This window comes from Mesoplodon mirus (genome assembly GCF_964341445.2).
Source record: "Mesoplodon mirus genome assembly, chromosome: 15".
In the NCBI taxonomy this organism is placed as follows: Eukaryota; Metazoa; Chordata; class Mammalia; order Artiodactyla; family Ziphiidae; genus Mesoplodon; species Mesoplodon mirus.
The window spans coordinates 57150359-57168877 of record NC_138991.1 but is presented as its reverse complement, the minus strand read 5'-3'; the positions used below and the strand labels follow the sequence as shown (position 1 = coordinate 57168877).

The following is an 18519-nucleotide window of genomic DNA, read 5'->3' as shown; positions in this document are numbered from 1 at the left end:
ATTCCTGGTCTGGGAAGATCCCATGCGTGGAGCAACTGAGCCCATGTGCCACAACTACTGAAGCCCGTGCACCCTAGAGCCTGCGTGCTGCAACTACTGAAGCTCGAGTGCCTAGAGGCTGTGCCCCGCAACAAGAGAAGCCACCATAATGAGAAACCCACGCACCGCAAGGAAGAGTAGCCCCCGCTCGCCGCAACTAGAGAAAGCCCACACACAGCAACGGAGACCCAACGCAGCCAAAAAAAACCAAACAAACCACGAGACACACTTGATTAATTTTTCAATGTGTATTATACCATAAATGGAAAATCAGTACCACTTGCCAAGCGACTGACATTTTAGTAATACACTTAAAAAAAAATATGAGCGTATTACAGTTTGTAACCTTGCCTGTAGGCTACAGAAATCATCTCCAAATGCCTGTGGGCGTGCAGACCACACTCTGGGCGGGAGGATGATTAAGTCTCTTCTGGGCTCCGGCCTAGAAGAATGTGACCCCGTGTCACGCCGACATAAAGGGACGCTGACCATGCCACTTGGGCCTGATGCCCTCCAGGCAGGACCAACTACAGGAGGGGGAGGGAGCCGCTGCCCAAGCCCCTCCCCCTCCCCTCCCCCACCCCACCCCTGCAGCCTACAGCTGGCTCCTCACCCAAGGTGTGAGGGCCCCCCTTCTGCCACCCCTCCCTGGGGTGGGCTAAAAAGCAGGAAGCCGGGAGGACACCTTCTCTCAGCTATTCATGCAACAGATTTATTGAGCACCTACGGCACCCTTAGCTCTGTGCTGGATGCTGGTGTTACCCCAGGGAACTCAACAGATCTGGTCCCTCAAACAAAGACCATCAGAAGTAATGGAAGTGATTACCGATTAGACAGAGGGTTCCTGTCCAAAGCAGGGTTCCCAGAACACCCTTCTCCATTCCACACACATGTGAAATACAGGAATCAAGATGGTTTTGCCCAGGGGAGGGGTGGGCATGAGTTCTGTTCTCTGTGACCAGGCTGTTAAGGGCAAAGGACCCTCATGTGGTCCAGCACCCTTAGGACTGAGAAAGCTGACTCTGGAGGAAGAACACTGGCATCCAAGACACCCACTGCAGCACATCTGCAGCAAAGGCACTTTCTTGGCCCAAAGGGGCAGGACTGTTTCAAGAGGACGTATATATCTGTATTGAAAAAGAGGGATGTTGATGGGATATATCCATCCAATAGAGCAGGGTCTGTGGGGTCCATGAGACTTGGGTTCAATCCTAACCCAATATTTTTAAGACCCCATTTCTTCATCTATAGGGCAGGGGTAGTCCTTACCTCACATGGTTGTTGTTCATTTTAGATGAGATAGAGGATGTGATGCACGTGGCCCGAGCTGCTCTGCACCCTATAAATGCTGTACTAAGAGCAATGGTAAATTATTGCTATTAAGACTGGCAAAATGTAAGTCATTTCCTCCTATTCTCAAACACCAACCTAAAGCATAGTTCCTGACCCAGGGCTTTATGTGTCTCTCTGAATTTTCTTCAAAGGCCCAGACTCCCATTCTCAATGGTCTCCTCGGTACCTTTCCAGAGATCTCATAATGGCCCTATTAACACACCTTAAATGTACCACGTTGCCCCCTCCCCAAACCGCCCCTTGTCTGTTAACAGCACCCAGACAGGAAACCCATCACACCCGTGAGGGGTCCACAAAGGGGTGTTTCAAGGGGCATGTTCCATGGGGGTGGATGGCACACATCCCGGTTACCCTGCCCCTGAATTACTGCACTGCTGCCAGCTAGTCTGTCCACCATGCCCCCCATCTCCTAAAGTTCCCCACCCCAAAACCTACAAAACTCGCGCTGCTGACTGAATCCAGGGAAGACTATTTCATTATTATCAAACTTCATGTACACACGTGACCCATGAATATATTCTCTCTGTTACAAACAAGACTGGAGTCCCGTGGCCCATTCCTTCCTCTCCCCTCTCCCCACGGCAGCCACACTGATCGATTCTGATGTATCCTTCCAGCCACTTTTCTTGCATACATGTAATAGGTATGCGGCCCTAGGAATGCAGCGACATTTATAAATAGCCTATTTCTCCATATATTGTTTTGCTACTTGCTCTTTTTTCTTTAGTTCAATAGTGTCTTATAGATTTTTCTATATTGGTACACAGAGATGAACCTCGAGGTTGTTTTCTCTGCAATCCAAATTTTAAAAAAAATTTTTATTGAAAATATAGTTGACATACGATATGTTAGTTTCAGGTGTGCTACATAGTGATTTGACATTTGCACACATTTTGAAATAATCTCCATAAGTCTAGTAGTTCAACATATTACATCCCATGGCTTATTTAATAACTGGAGGTTTGTACCTCTTAATCCCCTTCACCTCTTTTGCCCCTCCCACCCACCCTGAACCTTGTTCTTTCTAACTTCTGTAACATGACTGATGGATATTTAGTTGCTTCTAGGTTATTTCCACTTTTTTCCTTTTTCTCTCTTTTTTCCATCCCAACATTGCTGTGTGAGCATCATCATGCCTGCCTCCCTAGCCAGGTTCATTGGGATGTGGAGAGAAGCCCCCTCCACCTTCGCCCTCCCAGCTCTACCCCCAGCCCTGCCCTCCCTTCCCGCACCTTGCACTGCAGGCTAACTGGACGCTCAAGGCTTCTCAAGCAGGGCTCCTGCCTGCAACCTCTGCCTTTTCTTTCCCTCCCTTCTGCAAACCCGGAAACATCCCTGCCCAGGGAAATTCTAGGGACTCTTCCGAGTCCATCTCCAGTCCTACAGCCTTAAGGAAACTCTTGAACACCACGACATGGGCTTCCCTGAAACCCCATCGCGTGACCCCGGTCCTGGCGCTTACATCCTTGGACCCACCAGCCTCTTCGCTGGACTGTAACCTGCTTTGAAGAGAGGGAAATCCCCCTTTGCCTACACAGCTCACTGCCCACAGTCACTTAATAACAGCCATCAAGATGAAAGTGGGCAAGCCAGCCCCTCCCTCGGCTTTCCTTTGGTTCAAGCAAACCACAAACATCTCAAGCCACTTCCATGTATAATACATCAATACACCGACTCCTCCGATCCCTGGAACAACCGTCCAAGGTCACGTCCAGGTGGCACGATGACCCTCATCAAAGATGGGGAGGACTCCCTTGGAAACTGAGTGGCGGGTTTGGTCTGAAGCTGAACATCGGGGCCTCTTTGCAGGAGACGAGCTTGGGTGGGGAGCTTACAGACATTTCAGGTTTAGTCATGTTGTCAAAAGGATGAACATCTCAGCGGCTTCCCTGGTGGCGCAGTGGTTGAGAGTCCGCCTGCCGATGCAGGGGACGCGGGTTCGTGCCCCGGTCCGGGAAGATCCCACATGCCGCGGAGCAGCTGGGCCCGTGAGCCATGGCCGCTGAGCCTGCGCGTCCGGAGCCTGTGCTCCGCAACGGGAGGCCACAACAGTGAGAGGCCCGCGTACCGCAGGGGAAAAAAAAAAAAAAAAAAAAGGATGACCATCTCAGCCCCAGTTATGCGATCTACCAAAAGGCAGTCAGTCACTCCTGCATTAAGATTTGTGCCAAATCCAAGGATCACCTGTGCTTATTAATTATACCCTCCCATTATTTAAACAAATGCTTTAAAGTTTAAAATATCAACTTAAGCTTCGCCCCACACAGTAGTGAAACTATGGGTCTGCGTGCTGTTCGTGTTATTTTCCCAACTACCAACTGAGAAAAAGACGTAATTACTCTTTCTCGTTTCATGTTCAGCTGTGAACTTTTTAAAACGATCTTGGTTACCACCAGTGATAACACGCTTTGGGAAACGTTCATTAGAATAAGATGAATGAGACTTTGGGTCATATTTATTCACTGCAAATTTTTTTTTTTTGAGGTACGCAGGCCTCTCACTGTCGTGGCCTCTCCCGTTGCGGAGCACAGGCTCCGGACGCGCAGGCTCAGCGGCCATGGCTCACGGGCCCAGCCGCTCCGCGGCATGTGGGATCCTCCCAGACCAGGGCACGAACCTGTGTCCCCTGCGTCGGCAGGCGGACTCTCAACCACTGCGCCACCAGGGAAGCCCACTGCAAAAATTTTAAACTCATTTCATTTTAAGGAAAGAGAGCCCTCCAGAGAAGTTTGTGATCAGAAGCGCCGGAAAGAGAAATCTTCAAAGCGACTTCTCTGTCAGGCAAACTTACTTGCTCTTAGGCTACGAGCAATTTTCACTGAGGGACTTAATCTGTTCATCTCTGCATCCTGCAGGGTGATAGATGTTTCACATCCAAATTTCTCACAACAATCTTGACGCCAAATATCACACCGGCGACCGCTCCCTCAGCTCTAGACCCAGGAGTGCTAGGAAGCTTCTAGAAGCTGATGTCATCCAACCTGTCTGAGGAGGGCAGGAAGCTGGGCAATCTCTTCACCCTCAGTTCCCTTTTCGATCAACAGAAACCCAGCTTCCCCAGGAAAGTGAGAGCCCTGGAAATTCAACTATCCAGGTCAACAACTCCTTGTTAAACCCTTGAGATATCATGTGAACAAACCAAGTGTCTTCAGATGGGAAGACGGTCCTCCTCCAGCCTCCGACTTCCTACTCACCCCCACCCCCAGGATGGACGACATCCCCAGAGCCCGACAGCTGTGGCCGGGAGCGACCCAATGCCAGTGGGAAGTGACCCACTGCCTGAGCATGGCTCCTGGCCCACCTTTCTCCGATCAGCATCCCAGACGGATGACACATGCCATAAGGGCCCCTGACCCTGGGAACCTGGCCTGGAAACCCACTGACCACTCCCAGCCATCAAGCTCCTCAGCAGTGAGTCCCCGGACCCAGATCTCGTCCAGGTACTGCCGCCAACTTGCTGAGTGACCTCAGCTGAGTCACTCCAGCTCTCTGAGCATCCTTAGCTGGCAAACTGGGACTTTCTAAGGCCCTTATGTACCTGAACATCTTAGTCCATGGCTGCCCTGAATGCAGGGTGCTCTCAGCCCTCCCACCCTCTGCCCAAGGCTTGGCTGCCTGGAAGAGCCCCAGCGGCTGGAGCAGTGCAGAGCTAGAGCTGCCATGGGTGTTGGGTTACCAGGCCGCACTCTCCCTGGGTAGCAGCTCCGTCTCGGATATTTTTAGACTGCCCCCTCGGCCTGTCCCTAACAAGAGCCAGATACATCTGACAATTTGCCCCATGGGTCACTCCTGCAGGGAGCCAGACTCCATCGCTCCTGGGGTGAGGAAGGGAGCCTCTTCTTCCCACCACCCCTACTCCTACCCCCATCCTTCCCTGGACAGGATGAAGCCAACATCCAAGCGTCAGGCTCCAGTTCTGTCTAAGGTGCCAGCTGCCCTCCCTCCCTGTTCCAGCTGCTGCTGCCAATTGCCTAAGCCCAGTAAGACGTCCCTGGAGCCCATCCTCCTGCACTGGAGTCCTGTTGCCGACCTTTAACTGCCTCTTCTGGAAGGACTCTGCTCCGCAGTCCCAGTGTCTGGGACCGCACCCCACCTTTGGGGGATGGCTGCCACCACCTCGCAGCTGGAGAGCCCACCCCCATCCCGCCTTAGCCCCCGAAGCCCATGTCAGAGGCCTCACTTGTCCACAGAGCTGGGCAGCGGCCGCATGTTGCAACACACACACACACACACACACACACACACACACACACAACTATCTGCACCTCCCCAGGACAGTGGCTGCACTCCTGCCTTCCAGACAAATCCCGCCAAGCAGCCAGCAATCTACCGCCACCCCATCTGGCCTGGAAAAGCATTCATGTATTTTTGTCTCGACAGACTTCCCTTCCTGGTCATGTCTGGCAGAGTTTACTATGACAAAGAGGCGGCCTCAGCTGTGCCCCCGTCAACCAGGAAGGCCACAGAGGGCAGGAGAGTCAGCACGCGCCTGGGGTGAGAAATTAGCCTGTTGAGCCTCCCTGTGAATCACCTGTTGCTGGAAAATGGAGAGTCCGTGCGCACACACTCGTGGTTTCAGCTCCTGCCCTGCAGATATCATGCGCAAGGCACAGAAAGGAAATCTAGGTGAAACACTCACTTCCATTCCAGAAACAAAGGGCCTTAGACATTACTTGTGTGTGCAGGGGAGTGGCGGGGAGGGCTGGATGGTTGTGCCCTGTATTTACAATTAGTGGCCACAGACCCCTCAGCCCCTCAAGAGCTGTGCCCTAAACTGGGGCCGGGAAGCCAGAAGAGGGCTCGGCCCCTCCCCTCTGGGTGGGGCAGTGCAGTGTCAGCCCCACCCGGCTGGCCCTGCCCTCACCCGCCCCCCCACCGTGGGACACCTCTGCGGCTTCCAACATGAACACCTGTCCCCAGATTTCGGGTGAATCTCAGTTTCCCCACTGGAGGGACAGAGGCGGCTACAGGCTATGTGGCCCACACCTGGCCTCCCCTCCCCAATTCCCGGCGGGGCTGGAGGCAGCTGATCCAAAAACCCTCAGTGGGAAAACGGGTGCCGCACCCTCCTACCATCCCCACGCCCCTCCCTCTGCTGTGGCCTTGGTATCCGCCAAGGCCCCCGTGGGTGTCTGGGCCCTGATTTCCCCAGGAAGGTCTCCCCCTGACTCTCCAAAACCCACCAGGGCATCTCCGGGTGGAAAAACGGGAAGGGCTTGTGGGGAAGCGGACGGAGGTTCAAAGTCTGGCTCTTGGCACTTCACTGGCTCAGGGACCTTGAGAAACTGTCTTAAGGCCTCTGACCTGGCTTTCCCCACCTGCAGCCCAGGAGTGGGGATGGGCCGGCGCAGGGGGAGGCTTCCAGGAGTGCTGGAGGGCACGGTGCAGCGCTCCATCAGAGGCTAATGGAGAGTCATCACGGGCCTGGGAAGAGAAATTGGCCAGTTGAGCCTCCCTGTGAATCACCTGTTGCTGGAAAATGGAGAGTCCGTGCGCACACACTCGTGGTTTCAGCTCCTGCCCTGAAGATATCATGCGCAAGGCAGAGAAAGAAAATCTAGGTGAAACACTCACTTCCATTCCAGAAACAAAGGGCCTTAGACATTACTTGTGTGTGCAGGGGAGTGGCGGGGAGGGCTGGACGGTTGTGCCCTGTATTTACAGTTAGCGGCCACAGACCCCTGTGGCAGCTCCACCAGCTGCTCCAACAGCTTCTGTCCCCTTCCTTGTCCCTTCCAGGCTCCTGGGGAAACCCGGCTCGTGTCCCTTCCTCATCCGCCGTCCACTTCCTTACTGAGGCCAAATTCTGGGGACAGGTGGCCAGCAACCGTGAGTGGATTCTGGAATTTCTAACTGAATCAAACTGAAGCACAAGAGGTGGCTGCAGACTCTCTGTTTAATTGTGGTAAAATATACATCACAGAATATTGAGCATTTTAACCACTTTTAAGGGTAGAATCCAGTGGCATTAAATACACTTACAATGTCGTGGAACCATCACCACTCCCTATACCCAAAGTGTTTTCATCCTCCCCAGCTCTGTACCCATTAGCAATACCTCCCCATCCCTCTCTGCCAGGCCCCAGGTATCTCTGCTCCACTTTCTGTCCCTCTGAATTTGCCTATTCTAAGTGCTTCCTGTCAGTGAAATCATACAATATTGGGGCTACCGGCTGCTTAAGACCCTCTCCAAGCCCGTCACCTTACTCCTCACTCTGCCTGTCACTTTTTAGACTGGCCTTTGCATTTCAGACACAACCAAGTTAAAAGATCACCCCACCTCACCCCACATACACATCTTTGCAGCTCGGGAGGGGGCACTGCCCCTTTTCCCAAACCTGAAACTGGGCTGTCATTTTTGTTCCAAAGTAAGAGGTGGGTCCTGTAGTCCGGAGGGAGGGCTTTGCTTTCTGTAGTCTCCCTCAGGCACAGGTGCCCCCAACTAACCCCCATTTATGAGGTTCCCATGTCAGTCCCAAATTAGGGCCTCCCTGGGGTTTATTTAGGACCCTGGATTTGGGGAGAGTGTATAGTCCTCCTGTATACGAGCTCTAGGCTCCCCCTTCTCCGGACCCATGGGTGGGGCCCTCGTAGGCCCCCAAGCCCAACCGGAGTGGAGGGGGGACAGGCGTCACCCAAGCAGTGCCTCCAGCTCCTCCGCTCGTCCAACCTAAGGCAGTTGCTCCCTGCCGCTGGGGGGCGCAACGGAGCCGCCGCCGGGACCGAGAAGGGACCCAGTGACCCAGCCAGGGCGCAGCGGGTCCCGCGCGCTCCGTGAGGCGGGGAACCGTGCGCCAAGGCGCCGGGGGCCTTCACACGACGAGAAGGGGGCTACCCGGGACTCCGAGAACCCTGGGAGTGGAGTTGGCGGGGGCGAGGGGAGTCGCCCTGACTCCTCCCCAAACTTTTCCCGCCCGCCTCGACGCAGAAGGCGAAGGAAGCAGTCCGGGGGTGGGGAGGTGGAATTCGGGGTCCCGAGCGAGCTCGGCGCAGGCGGGAAGTCCGCGCCCTCGCAATCTGGCAGAGGAACAGTAGATTTTCGGCAGGGAGGGGCCTCGGCCCCTCCCTGTCCCCCACCAATTGCAGGGACCTCTCTGGGTCCGGTACGTGCAGGGGCTGGCGACCCCGCGGCCCCGTCGCTCGCAGCCCGGAGCCCCCCGCTACCTGCGCGCGGCTCCCGGGCGAGACCCCGACTCACCGGACGCTGGCGGCTGGACAGACAGTCGGTCTGGGGCGCGAGGCGAGGCCGCCGGACTGTTTTGAAGCTCTGGGCTGGGACTGCGCGCCCTCCCTCCTCCCTCTCCGTGGCGCCGAGCCGCCTCCCCACGTCCCCCCTCCTTCCCCGACCCCGCCTCCCGGGTCGTGATGTCAGGAGCCCGGAGAGCAGAGTGGGAGGGACCGCGGAAAGCGGGTGGGGGACACTGGAGAGAAAGGCCGGAGCCTGGGGAGCTCCCCCAGCCCCAGCCCGCCTCCCTGCGCTACTTTGGCCAAGTTTAGGGCAGAGCTGGTAGCGCAGTTCGGGGGGAAAGAGGGAGAAATCCGAGCTTCCTCGCAGCTGGAAGGCTCTCCGCGCTGCGCTCGCCCTTACGGGTTTCCAGCTCCCCCTCCTCTCCTGCCCTTCTTCTCCCCCGTTCTTCTCTTCCCTTCCGGTAAGGGTTAAGGACGAGTGTTCTGGAATCCGACTCCCTACTTTAGAACCCCTTCCCTGGCACTTTTCTTAACTTAGTGATCTTAATTTTGCCTGCCTCAGTATCCTCTTCTGGAAATGGAAGTCACAATAGGACCTCTTTCCTTGGGTTGTTGTAAGGCCTGAAAGTGGCATACCTGCGCAGTGCCTGGTACATGGTAAGTGCTCAGTTAATCTTAGCTATGGTTATTTTTATTTTCCGACATAGAGTCCCTGGCCTTGGTGGGAGGTGGCAAGGCAACCAGGGACGCAGTCTTAGGACTCCTCCAGGGTCTGACTCACACAAACCACCACCCGTATCTTTTGACCCTGCAGTCCTGGAATTTACTGTCCCTGGCAATGACATCAAAAGACAAGGAAATGTTTTTCTCTCCAGCCTCAGTTTACCCATCTGGGAACTGAGAGGGCTGATCAGCCCTGGAGGTTCTTATGGGATGGGGAAAAAGGCCAGAGGGGCCTGAGCCCCATCCGTGGAGTAAGGAGGGAGGATTTACTGTATTGAAACACTGAAGCAATTTCAAAACAGGACCACAGCATATTACAGTATATTTTAAGCTTTTAATTGAACACATTGATGTTATTTGCACACACCCCAAAATATAAGGCAATGGACTTGTGCCACTAACAAAAGAATTAGAAACGCTTTTAAGAAATGCTAACTTATTATGCAGTAGCTGGTCTGGCTGGGACGCCACGCTTAAACTTTCTGATGCGTCTTTTTTCAATCCTGTTGGGGAAGTCTGCAAGGGGAGAGCCTCCTTGGGTCTAAATTAGAAATCCTTAGGCGATTTGAGGCCCCTTCCAAAGGGCCACCCCACGCCCCATCTTGAGGTTCCCCAGCTGGCCTAGTGTCTGACCTGCCACATCTCTTTTAATTTTGAAATTCTGTGGCTAATCAAGACTTTCATCTCCCAAGCAAGAGATTCTTTGTAGGGCTGGAGAGGGGGTAGGAAGGTGTTCATTTGAACTGAGAGCCCACATAAAAGGGGAGGAGAGTGGGGTCTGGCTGCTGCAGAGGAGGGCCATGCAGGGCCCACCCACCAGCAGGGACAGTGATGCCTGCCTGTCCCATGGCCACCTGGAGGACAGAGAAAACCCAAAAGTCTCTCCCAGAATGGACAGTCCAGGTAGAGGCTGCAGCAGGTGGATTTCTGCCGTTTGCTGAGCCCTCACTCTGTGCCAGTTACTTTACAAATACTGTCATCAATATAACACAACAGTCCATGAAGGAACTAAGGTTCAGAGAGGCTACCTAAGTAACTCGCCCAAAGGCCCTATTCAAGGGATGGAGTGTGGATTCGAAGTCAGACTGACTGTAGCAAACCCCGCTCTCCTCCTCCCACTATATCCCTATTTACAAAATGCTCACCAGGGTCAAGCCATAATTTCTACCATACCCACTAGCCACCTGAACTAGTATTCACTTAATATTTTTCTTTAAATCAACTCTATTTATTTAACTATATTTATTTTTTAAAAGGAAGCCCTATATCATCACGGTAAACAGGAAACCAATTCCAACCACCAAAAATAGAAGACAAACTTACAAATATAAACACTACCCAGAGAAAACAGTGTGAGTACATTCTAACCAGATACTGTTGCTTGAAAGTAGTCCATGAACCTGACGTTTAGGATCTATTAAAAAGGGAGATCAGCAAGAGTAAGATGGGTGTTAGACTCACGCTAGCACAGGAGACTTTCTCCTTCTTCTAATCACAACTATTGCAAGATCATTGGAAAAGGGAATTACGTTCTCACTCCATGATTCCAGGCTGGGCAATGCCTCCTCCAAAAATCACCTCCCATTTGCCTTCTGGTGGGGCATGTCCCACACGAGGAAGAACCTGGCCAGACACCAAGATGCCTCTCTAGGACCCAGAGAAAGGAATGATTGATTGCATCTGTCATTTGTTTCCAAACCTTCTCTGAAGCCCCACCTACCTGTGCAATTCACCTGCTACTTACACCTCTTAGTTTTCTCTCTTCAAATATACACACCTGTCTCTCCAGGAAGATTGGAGGCAGAAACCTGCCTTATACCCACTGTATCCTCACTCCTGGTGTTTCAGTAATAAGTTTGAATCCTCAACATGGTGTGGAGGAAAAGTAAGAGTGTGTTCAACTGAGTTCTGGGTCCCAATTCTTCACCCCGCTATATAGTAGTATATATCCACACTGCAGCTATAATCTCCTGGCTAGGAGAGCATACTTACCCCCTTGGCCTTGAGTTAAGCCATGTGACTGGTTTTGGCCAATGAGATATTAGCAGACTTGACACATGCAAAGGCTGGGAATGTGCTTGAGCAGTAGGGCTTGCCCTCTTGTGCTTTTGCATTTGTATAAGCAGAATAAACCTCCAGTAGTCCATTGGCCCCAGAAAAATGAGGCATGGGAGCAGAGCTTCCCTACACGACCCACGGAACTTCCATATGGGGCTCAGACTGCTCCAGCCAAGCTGCAGACACATGAATGAGAAACGATGTCTATTCTTGCACGTCATTGCGGCATGACGGTTGTCTGTTTCACAGCTGTAGCTGGTTGATAAAAGGATCATCTCATATGGGGAGAGAGAACTGTAAGAAAGGCATCTGAAGGCATAGGAGGCCATGGAGAAGGCTGGGGCGCTCGTTCAGGGTTGGAAAGAGAAGTTGGTTGAGAACTCAGTGGTCTCTTGTGTGTCCTTTCTGGCTTGAACGTTTTAAGGTTCTGCCAATTTCTTGTAACCTATTCCTGTTGATTCTTTTCTGTTCTCAGAAGGAATGACTTGGGATGTCCATGCCTGGGGGCAAATCTGATCCCCAACCTCAAGGCAGCCCAGTAGAACTTGGAGTTGTAGCAGAAGAGCTGATGGAGAAGAATATGTGGTCTCTGGTCAAAAAGGATGGAGATCTAAAGGAAAATGTGACCTAAATTCATAGAGTTGTGATGCGAATGGATCAAATATGAAGGTGATTCAACTAGCGAAAACTGCTTTTGGTTGGTGGGTCAGTTTCACAGATGATAAGGGTTTTACTAACTTCCATTTAATAACCATTTCCTTTGAAAACAAACTGGTAGATAAGATGGCCCCGTGTGATCTGCCACCTGGTGTTCACAGTCCTGTGTACTCTCCTCCCCTTAAGAGTGGGTGGGACGTAATGACTTTTCATGACTAGAATAAAATGAAAAAATGATGGGATGTCACTTCCATGGTTAGGTTATAAAAACTATGACTTCTGTGTCACCAGCACATTCTGTGACCCTCTAGGCTTGCATGCTTTCATGAGGTACACTACCATGTTAGAGAGACCCACATGGCAAAGGACCAAGGGAAATTCTGGCCAACAGCTGGCCAGGTACAGAGACCTTCAGTCCAACAGCCCCCAAGGACCAGAATGCTGCCAACAACCATGTGATCTTGGAAGCAGATCCTTCCCCAGTTGATCCTTCCCCAGCTGTGGCCGACACCTTGATGGCACTGAAGCAGAGGGCCCAGTTAAGCCATGCCCAGCTTCCTGACCCACAAAATCTATGTTAAATGTGTGTTGCTTTTTGCTGCTAAATTTGAGGGGGGTGGGGTTGGGTTCTATTGTAGACTATGTATCAGTCAGGATAGGCTAGGTTATGCCATGATAACAAATGATCCCACAATCTTTGTGGCTTGCAACACAAGTATTGATATATCTTGCTCACAATATATGTCCATTATGGGTTGATTTTGACCATGTGTCCATATCATCTTTACTTCAGGAGGCAGGCTAGTAGAGCAGCCTCTCTATGGACCATTGCTGGTCTCAGGGAATTAGGAAGATAAGATGATGAACCACTCACTGGCTATTAAAAGCTTCTGCATACTCACATTTCATTGGCAAAGCAAGTCATGAAGCCAAGCAGCAAAAAAATCTCCCACTAGCCATGTTATCTTGGCAAGTCACTTCACCTCTCAGGGTCCAACACTATCTTTGCATTTTGCTTACAGTGCTAAGTGCTTCTAGGTGAAGGAATACAGCAAGCACATCTAAAGGCCTGGCAAGCAACATTTTCTCTTGGCTACCCTTCCAGATATGGAGCAGGATCCTCCACACCAAAGGCCCCGCCATCAGCACTTCTAGATGGGGCTTAGCTGGTTTCCCATCTTACCATCGAGAGACAACTGGGGGGAAAGCCCTTAGTGCCTGCTATATGGAGAGTCAAGAAATCTGAATTCCCAGAGTGGGATCTGAGAAATATGCTCTCTTGAGACCATTTCCTCCCTGTCGCCCACCTCCACAGATGGGGTCGGGGGCAGGATGGAGACAATACTTTCCAGCAGAGAAACAAGCCCTCGTGTCCTCCCACTTAATGCTTGGAGCTCTGGGTCTCACCGCTTCTCTTTGTCATAAAATTTCCTGCCAGTGCAAGAAGAATTCACAGCACAAATATTGTCCATTTGACTTTTGACTGATCACCAAAGACAACAGCCACAGAATTTCCAAACCTCTGGAGATTCCAGCCATGACCATGCTGTTTGGGGCTTTCACTTGTCCCCCCACCCCCACCCCAGGTAATGAACACAAGTGTACGGTGAGCAGAACCTGAGGGGTGAGTCTGGGTTTTTCCCATTACAGAAATGTTTGGCACTGAGACCCAAAACATCTGGCTGCTTGACTGCAGTTCTCAGTTTGCATCAGGAGTTTTGGCACCATAGGGACAGAGCTTCAGAGCACTCCCAGATTTGAATCTCCCTGAAATACAGTCAGAAAGAGTAACAGGAAGCAGGGAAGTTTGCTCCTACCACCAATGTCATTACCACCCAAACGTCTGGCGCCCAGGATGGCCCACGGGATGTTCTTGGCAAGTCACAGAAGAAAGTCCCCAGGTGTCTCCCAGCACGCAAGGTGGGTAGAGGCCTGTTCTTTTGGCCCATCTTCTGAAAAGATGGAGTACAGTTTGGCACCGAGGAGGAGAAGGAGAGGAAGAAATTTCTGTTGTTAATAGTGTCCCAGGGTGTGCTCTTGTTTTCCTGGGATCTTAAGTACAATCATAAATATTATTCCTTCAGTCTATGAGAGCATCCTTTGTACTTTTCTAAATATTTTAAAATTTTCAAAGAAATATCCTTTCCTTCCTTCCTTTCTGCCAAACAATTGCTCAGGGAAATAATAATTTTCCAATCATTCACTTAAAGTATACTTACTGTGACTCTTCTGGGTGCCAGGCACGGGGAAAAGAGCAGTGAATGAACTCGTCCAAAAACCTTTGCTCTCTGGAACTTACCAACCACCAATGGTCAGTTCTACTCGTTATCCTGCTTCATACTGATACAGGTTTTGTTTTGCTTTGCTTTCTAAGATTCCTGGATATGTTTGTTTATGTGGGTTGTCTCTTAGGCTATAAAACCATGGAAACGACCCCCTAAGCTGAGTAAACTCTCAGCCCAGCCAGGCAACCCCAGCTTCAGGACTCAGGCCAGACTCACAAACCCTTAGAATCTTTGGGTATAGGGAAATACGGATGTCTTCATTTCCAATGGAAGACACACACACACACACACACACACACACACACATACATACACACACACTACACTCATGGTCTCACAGTTTGAAATTCAAAGAGTGACAGGGCAGGAGGAGACCCAGAAATTCCTGTCTGTTCTGTGCTTCTGGGCAAGAAGGTATTTAAACCATTCTGGGCATTTCTTGATCTTAAAGTCCTTATACCTGAACAGTCTGGAACTCCCTCCTTATATGGGATTAGAATCCTTTTGGACACAGCCCATTTCTGTTTGCTCCACTGCATGACAGCCCCTGAGAGGTGGTAGCCCTGCATAAGGCAGCCTCAGCCTCCAGCGACCAGCACAGAGGAGGTGCTCAGAGGCAGGCCTTTTCTCCCATGGTGTTATTTACAATCTATAATTATATTTGTTAACTTTTTATGTGTGTGCTTTCTCACTCATTGTCTTCACTCCCCAGTAGAACACAAGGTCCCCAAGAGCAGAGGCCGCCTCTGTCTTGCCAGGGCTTTTTTATCCATGTCTGAGCCATAGCAGGTGATCAGTCAGGGTTTCTGTTAGTCTTTAGGGTGCCTTTATGAAAATTAGAAAAAAATACCCCTTCCGAACTTGTCATTCAGAAAAAAAGCATCCTTTTAGTGCATACAGCTTGGTATAAAGATGGCGCCTCCCTGCAAAGGAGAAAAAATGCCCCTTCCTCCAAGCAGACACAACCCCAAGCCAGGTGTATGGCTGGACGTCACCCCTTACCTCTCAGCTAGGAACTCTTGTGCCCAAACTATGTGACAAGAGGCAGGAGTACAGGAATCAATAGATATCTGATGAATGAATTAACGAATGAAATTCAAGTCTTTGAGGATATGTGGTGTTTGTAAGACATGTCTGCAAATTCTTTGATACTCAGCCCACTGAGAGCTTACACTCATCAACTGGTGTCCAGTCGACCAACAGAAAATGGTGGAGGTGCTGCTGTGTCACTTTCAAGGGTAGGTCATCCATAGCCATGCAGGATCAGCCTCGTTCTCTGGAGCCAGCTGCTGGGAACGCAAAGATGAGCAGTGTCCTCGTGGAGTTTACAGTCTGGTGGGGTGGGTTATCATGTGGATGGCCATATAATTTATCATCCAAAGTAAGACATTTTTAAGAGTGAAAGGGGTGCTATTAATAATTGCAGTGGGAAAATAATCATAAATAGGAACTGTCCCAGGGAAACTGGGGTGCCCAGGCACCCTAACAATAGTGAATTAATGAATTAAGTAATCATTCAGCCAAATGTGACAAGCGTGCTATGAAGGACAAGGAAGCCGGTGCTCTCTGAGCCTGCAGTAACGGGATTTGACCCAGGCGGAGACATCAGGGAGGGCTCCCCTGAGGAGGTGGTGCTGAAGGATAGCTAAGAGTTGGCTTGGCAAAAGGGGAGTGTGGAAGCAGCATGTTAAAAGGCCCTGTGGGTGGGAACGTGGAAAGGTTTTCTTGGCTGATGGAGGGCCATCCTATCTTCCCACAGAGGTGGGCTCCAGGAGAGCGTCATTTGAACCACCGTGTCCTGCAGTTGCATCTGTCTGCTGCTAGAGAGCACTTTGTGAGAGTGCTTGGGTGGGTGGGGGACAGATATTGTCACCGAGACAATGTGGAGCACCCACCACTGGAATACCCAGGCCAGGTGTGTTATACTGCTGGGATATACATGGTGAACTTGGCTTTGAGAATGGAGACAAGCTGGTGAGGAAAGGCTTAAGTTTTCCAGCCCTGGAACAGCCTAGCTCCTTGCTGGGAGTGATCCTGGGCAGGCAGAGTGGGACCATCCTTGTCTAGCTCCCCTAGGTCTAGACAAACTGGGTCATGTAGGCTGCAACACCTCTGCGAGCCCAGTGTGCTATGCTCAGCTAAGCTTCTGCAGCATCATTAGTTCTGTGCTTCCTGCGATTTCTCCTACTTCTTTATTAATCCTTTCTTGGGCTTCAGTAGCCCCTTCCAGCTTCTGAAATGTTTGAGACCTCTCCTTGGGTACTGAGCAATGAGGAAGGGGACAGTGGATGGTGGGCTGGTTGGCTGATTAGGACAGACTTTCCCTAGGTCATTGCTACTTAAGGCGTGGTCCACAGACCAGCATTCTCAGCATCCTTACATCTTCTGTGAAAAATGCAGACTCTTAGCTCCCCCCTACCTAGACTTATTGAATCAGAATCTGAATTTTAACAAAATCCCCAGGTGAATCACATGCATGTTAAAGTTCAGAAGTGCTGGTCTCCTTATTTCTTCAACAACTATTTATTGAGGGCCTCCCAAGTGCCAGGATCTATACAGTGCTGGGAGATGAATGAAATACAGATGAATGAAAATGACATGGTCCCCAACCCAGTGGAGGGTACAATTTGGTAGAGGAGGTATGAGATAAATAAGTAAAGAAACAAACATGTAATTACAAGTTTTGGCAATGGCTATTAAGAAAGTGAAAAAATATCAGTGATCACGGTATAAAAAAGTTGTAAAACAGTCTAAAAACAGACTGGGGGAGGGAGTTGTAGCAGACAGAATAGTCACAGGGCTCAAAAGAGGAAGGGCCCTCTGAAGAGGTATCTTTTGAGCTTGGAGGGTAAATGATCCTTGAGGAAGGAGCTGGAAGATTTTAGAATGCCCAAGTCTTGTCCAGAATCACATGGTGAATTGGAGGCTAGAATGTCAGAGCTCAGGTTGTAAGATTCCTGGAGAAGGAGAAGGCATTGACCATTCATCAGTTGGTTCATCTCCTCCCCACGCAGCTATAGGGGACTCCCCAACTTACCCCCATTCCGCATCGCACCGCAGAACCTAAGCCGAGGCTCCAGGGCTTACTCTTTGCTCCAGCATTGTGAAAGTCTACCAGACACTGGTCCGATGGCTTAGAAACAGTTATCCCAGGACCTCCGTCATGGCAGATCCCAGATTTGGAGGCCAGAAAACCGGCAAATGAGCCTTTGGCTAAAGATTAAGTAGGGAGATATTTTGTTTTTTCCTGAAATGGGCCCTGAACATTCCTGCTGTCAAGAAAACTAACCATCTCTCCAGCCACTGGCTTCCTATGCATGGCGGTGACCACAGCGTCTGTCGAAGTCTTCCCCTGAGCCCAGCTCCTGAGTCACCCTCCTTCCCTGCCAGCAACATCAGCATCGCCTGGGAGCTTGTTAGAAATACAGCATCTTAGGCCCAGCCCAGACCTACTGAATCAGAATCTGCATTTTAACAGGATCCCCAGAAGGTGCACATGAACATTAAACTGAGAAGCCTTGCCCTACACCATGAGGTCACATAGGGGTCTGTCCACATGTTGGGCTCCCAGAAGACGAATTAACGGTGGTCAAGTCCACGCACGCAGAGCAGTAGAGCTAATTGCTGGCCTGGAGAATCTGAAGATGCTCAGCTATCCTGCAAAGGTCTGGGAAAGCTGACCGTGGGGCAACTAGGGCCTGTGGGTTGTCAGGGACCCAGGCTGGTCCTAACTGGTCCAGTTTATACTTCCCAAAGTGAGGGACATACACCCTGGCGGTCCTGGAGATGGTTTCAGGGGATACATGGGCATGTAATTAGTAACACTAAATCATGGATTAAGAATGCTCTTCTCTTTCCAAGTTCCATTCAGTCTCTCTGATGAGCACAGGGAGAAAGGCTCATGTGGGTGCTAGGATGCCTTCAGCACCTCTGGACGGAGCTTGGTGATTGATAAGCATTCCAGGCTGCCTGGATCCACATCCAGGCTCTGCACCTCTGTGTTAGTCTGCTCAGGCTGCCATAACAAAGGAACACAGATGGGCAGCTTACACAACAGAAATTGACTGTCTCACAGTTCTGGAAGCTGGAAGTCCAAGACCAAGGTGTCGGCAGTGTTAGTCTCTTGTGAGGCTTTTCTCCTTGGCTTTTAAATGGACATCTTCTCCCGGTGTCCTCATACCATCTTCCCTCTGTATGTGTGTCCTAATCTCTTCTT

At 50.8% G+C, this 18519-nt stretch overlaps 1 protein-coding gene and 1 long non-coding RNA gene across 4 annotated transcripts in view; one reads left to right on the top strand and one right to left on the bottom strand.

Moving 5' to 3' along the window:
• Positions 1–8719, bottom strand: part of EMP2 (epithelial membrane protein 2) — a 36274-nt gene extending 27555 nt beyond the window's left edge. The window contains exon 1 of one of the 2 annotated variants that reach the window (XM_082644406.1): positions 8591–8719. The gene's annotated coding sequence lies outside the window, so the exon portion shown is untranslated. Of the gene's footprint in view, positions 1–8586 lie in introns of both variants that reach the window. The other variant, XM_082644405.1, reaches the window with a different exon arrangement.
• A 93-nt stretch (positions 8720–8812) lies between these two features.
• Positions 8813–18519, top strand: part of LOC309816682 — a 70030-nt gene continuing 60323 nt past the window's right edge. Inside the window, exons 1-5 of one of the 2 annotated variants that reach the window (XR_014296059.1) lie at positions 8813–9041; positions 9143–9237; positions 10560–10655; positions 11837–12030; positions 13041–13938. This is a non-coding gene — a long non-coding RNA (uncharacterized lncRNA). The remainder of the gene's footprint in view (positions 9042–9142; positions 9238–10559; positions 10656–11836; positions 12031–13040; positions 13939–18519) is intronic. The other variant, XR_014296058.1, reaches the window with a different exon arrangement.